Source organism: Notothenia rossii, assembly GCF_949606895.1.
Source record: "Notothenia rossii genome assembly, chromosome: 5".
Classification (NCBI taxonomy): Eukaryota; Metazoa; Chordata; class Actinopteri; order Perciformes; family Nototheniidae; genus Notothenia; species Notothenia rossii.
In genome coordinates, this window is record NC_136903.1 from 85,233,720 (window position 1) to 85,238,977 (window position 5,258).

Genomic DNA, 5,258 nt, shown 5'->3' on the forward strand with positions numbered 1-5,258 from the left:
CCTCCTCCACATGTCACCCAGGAAACGCCCCTTTCGTTACTATTTATACTGCCGCCCAGCTCTCTGGGTAATGTAGTTCTTTAGGACATGTAAACTGCTGTAACACACAGTACTGTAACTAATAATGCAAAAATAAAAAAGCATTGCTGATGGAAACATTCATTTCTGTTTAAATCTGATTTATTTTATGAAATTATTTATTAGCATACACACTCACTAAAACACATAAAGGACAAAATGATGCAAATCAAATGCATGGGTCATTTGCAAGTTGCTGAGGTTATTTATTTATTCATTTTGTTGTTTATTCTGCCGCACAGCTCTCTGGGTAATGTAGGTATTTAGTCATTTAAACTTCTGTCATTATGCAGTCCTGATAATTAATACCTAATTAATAAAAAGGCATTGCTAAAGCTACTTTATTAATTCATAGGATGAGACAAAACAACAAAGGTTATCCTCCTAATTGCAAATATGGGGTATTTGCAAGTTGCTAGGCAATTTGATTTATAAAATGTGTTTTATTGATCATGTATGTGAAGGATGTATACATAGATATATATATTTTGAAATTGGAGCGAGCCATCATCCAGTGTTTAAACTATTACTTTTCCTAAATGACCAATCATTAGCTTAAGCTGTAGCCTATTTTGTGTCTATTGATAATTATCAAATGTTTGCATGTTAACACTAAGATAGTGAGGTGACTACATGATATCAAATAATTGCGATAGAAAATAATAGACGCCTCTGTTAGATCATGAGCAGCATGTCCACTACTAAGTGCTAATCACATGTTGTGGGCCATGGAGAAAATGCCTCTGAATGACCTATCCCGTGTGACTAGAGGTTTTTATGTCTACATTATTTTATGCATATGGTGTCATCAACAGAAGTTTAATCACACTGCCTCACAAAGAGGGGGTCATGCTGTGCATGTCAAAATGTGAAAGGACACGAGATAAAGACTTCCGTTGTGTGTGCAGGCTCCTGTCAGAAACACTGATTCAGCCACTGGCAGTCTGACTTCCAGGATTGTGTGTTTATTGTTTCCTATAGTTCCTCTTTTTACAGATATTTCAGGTTCTATGCAAAAAGTATCTATCTGTTTTTTCTCATGGGTTTTTAAGTCTGGAATGTAGGCTTTGGTAAAGCTCACTACTTTGAGTGATCTGATTTGTTTGCTCTTGACCCAATAAAATCACAGTGTGACATTTTCAGCGACTGGAATTGGAACAGACTCTTGTACTGGAACATTCAGAAGCTTTGTACAAAACTAAACTCCCAGCTAACTTGCAATATGAACAAAATAAATTGTAGGCACACTGTCCTCACAGTGTTATTCTTCCAAAACAAAGGGGGGCTTGCCTCCAATTTCTCCACAAAATTGTTGCATTTGAACATGTGCAAAAGCGTACCTTGTTCCTATGACTGATTGCACCATAAATGAGCAAAAATCAGCCTCAGGAAGAGATAGAGCCCTTTCATCCCTTAAGTGGGCCGAGTGGCTATAACTAAACCCATCGATGAGCTGTTAGTCTGGTTTCTTGCAGATTCTGGAGGGACGATAAGAGTGGACTAAGTGGAGCTACACAAAAGGCCATAAAAGTGTTTTCCTCTTTTTATACATTCCACATCGGCTTTCAGCCGGCACAGTGAGGGCTTTGAGATGTTAATGGCTGCAAATTGCTATGTTTTACAAAGAAGCGAAGCAAGTCTTCCACACTGTGATTCATGTACTAATGTGATGCATTCCTGACAATGATGTAAGGCCCAGAGGTTGTATAATGCTGTGGGGGAAAAACACTTGTTACCATTGTTAGAGTTTTTTACTATAATTGTTTTATTTAAATAAATTGAATATAGATAATGTCTTAATGACACATGTATGATAATATGCCTCTGCTATTTAAGCTTTTGTACAGTTAAAGTAAGAGATTCCCAATACACATTTTGAGTATAACGCATTTGTTAAAACACTGAGAAAAACCAAAATGTTGTTTAAAGTTAAAGATAATTTTGAGTTATAATCATTTTTTTTTTTTTTTTTTCTATTGATATCGAGATAGTATTGTTATCTGGAATTATTTTCGCCGCCATTTCTTTTTTGTGAAAATCTAATCTAAATCTAAATCTAAATCTAATCCTAACATCCACATAGATAATTTTTTCAGTTGTTTGTTCATTTGTTTATCTGTTTATCAGCAGGAGTAAAGAAAACAAAACTGATCCAAAAGTCTGATATTTCCATTGAACTCAGCGAAAGTGTGTCTAAGAGTTGGCCACATTTTGTTGGAGTGGATATATGCGATTTGGGGAGAAACATTGGAGTCTCCTTCCAGTGTGCAGACATGGCCACTGGTTCCTTGTTGCTGCGAAAGTGGAATCGTGACAGGTCTACATCATGGACTCCCTGCCAAGTCCTGCAAAAGAGCGGCAGTTCATCTTGCACTGAGAGGTATATTTACTCCTATTGATAATCAGTAAAGCCAATGACACATTTTCACTAATGTTAGTCTTTTGATTAATGAATTCATATTATTTTAGTTATTAATTGGAAACGTCAAGAAGGAGAGAGGCGCTTCAACAGGGGAGTGTCTGGATGGATGGACCCTACAAAAAGTCCCGGTTGGCAAAATGTTTATGCTGATGGAAAGTACTGTTTTTAAAAGCACAGATTTTAAAAGTGCATTTTTATTGAGTCAATTTGTTTGTTTGTGGGTTCAACTTAAAGCCACACAAGGTTGGGGCATGAAATGATTTGTAAAATGAATTTCTACTGTATATTGTAAATACATGTCTAATTGTGTCTTTCAGAATGCTGAAGCCCTGCTAAAAGACGCAGCTCCTGCCAGTGTCCAGCAGGACAAGAGCCTCAGGGTATATATTAAATAGACTGTTTGGGGCAGAATTACATAATTGATTTTTTAGTCACCGTTTACTGTTGTGGTATTTTATAAATAAACATACTAAAATTCATCACGTCTCATAACTTCACTCAGACTGTTGTGGCAGATTAATTAATCCCCTTTCATCAGGGGGGTCTGTGGGACATTTATTACCTAACAGCCATGTTCACAATATACTGTAGCACAGGTGTTTTTTGTCCCTGATGTTCAGGTAACCTTACCATTGTAGAAAGAGCAAGAAGAGATGCATACAGTACAACACCCAGGTGTAAATAGCTACAGTGCTTAAGATAAGATGTGCCTTTATACATCCACCATGAATTACAAGTTGACGCAGCAGCACAAGGGAATGAAGTTATCAAAGAAACATTTTCATAAATACCTATACATCCAAAATAGTATGTGTAGCCCTGGTGTAAATAGCATTGTTACGGAGTGGACACCCGGGTGTAAATAGCATTGTTAACTACAGACAAAATATATGAACACTTTCATATAAGTTATGGTTTGTTTGTCTGTGTGTTCGTCTGTAGTTTATTAGAATAATGTGGCGTATACACAAAGTCTTTTATTCACTCTCCCCTCTTGCTGGTAATGCAATAAGTCATACAATTATATGACAAATTATATCAAAAGCACTCATGTAAAAACCGACTATGCCACTCCCTTTGATAAGTCATAATGAATGCAAAAGGAAGGATGGAGCAGAAGTGCTTTGTCTCTGACACAAATTTCTAAAAGCAATTATGTCAGAGTCATGACATTACAATATGTAAGACGCTAATCTTTATTCCACTGAAAGCATTTCCAGGCTTTGGTTAAATTTGACATAAAGTGAGAATGAAAACACATCACTGAGTACTCAGTTGTCATGGACACAGTGTACAGACAAACACATCAAACACATGGTTTGTATATTTACAAAACTGACACTAACTGTAGCTGTGATGATCAACTTTGACGCCAGACATGGTCGCATTTGTGGCTTGACAAGCGCAATCTGTCATTATTCTCTTGGTATTTTATTCATTATAGTACCTGTGCTACCAGAGGGGTTCATGACTGCATCTGATCTGTTGTTCAACATACAGTACGGGTCATACAAAAGGGAAAGGTTTGGAAGGAGGGAGCGATGACTCATCCCAATTGGTAATCTGACCTGTAACTGACTTTGAGACATGGGCTCCGTTTTTTCTAACACAATTAACACATGGCTAACCGTCACAGTCATACAGCATCTGCATGTACTTTAAGGAATGCATCAGATTCAGAGAGATGACAAAATGCAGCCACCATCTGTGTGGGGGCACAGATTGTGAGATTCATAGTCGTACAAGTGTTCGTGAGTATTCTCGTGTGCAGATTCAGGCCGTCCCTGTGCGGCGATGTGTGGGCACAATGGTCGGCAGTTTTCTCGTCTGAGTTTCCCAATAGTCCTCTGTCTCTGTGGGCCCTGCCTGTAAACTAATCCTGGCATTCATCAGACATGTCAGAGTGGAGCTAAATATATTAGGAACAAAGAGTCTCATTATTCCTCTCAGAAGGAATATTCAATCTTGCTTTCATGTCAGAGAGCCAGGTCTGTCTATGAACATTATGGCGGCTGAGAAAAAAATCATAAATTCTCAATGAAAAATAGAGGAATATTCTCTGGGCTTAGATTACATAGAGTACACGTTTATGAGATTTGGGGTCCTTTTTTCAAAATAAGATATCCAAAAGAGTGTATTCAAAATAAATATAAAGAAATACGATTAATTGGATTATATTTACAGGAAGTATGAAACATGTTTCCTGTGTCCCTTAATAAATTATGGAAAATATATAATAAATCATTCCTGATTATGACAGATACATTGTTGTGCACCGTCAAAAGTGATAAGTCAGTCATGTTTCATGTTTCTTGTATTTTCTTTCACTTCCTGTTTTGTTTTGTCACTAATTTGTCACGTCTCATTTCAGGTCCCTTGACTCCCTCTCCCGTGCTCATCAGCACCAGCCCCGCCCCTAATTGTTTTCACCTGTGCCCAGTTATCTCCTGTTTATATTCTCCTGTTTCCTTTTGTTGTCAGTTCGTCTTGTCCTGTCCTCATGCCAGAACTCTGCTCATCAGCATTTGCTTATCTTTTTGTAAGTTTTGTTCCTAACTGACGTTGTGAGCGTTTTTTGTTGAGCCTTATTAAAGCTCTTTATTTTTGTCACCTCGCAAAGAGTGTTTTTCTTTTAGTATATCCTTTTTGGCAAATAAAAGTATATTGCTTATACTTTACCTCTGGCTCCCGGGTTGTGCATTTGAGTCCTTTTTCCCTTGTGAATCCAAGTTTGTAACACACATTTGAATGAAGGACA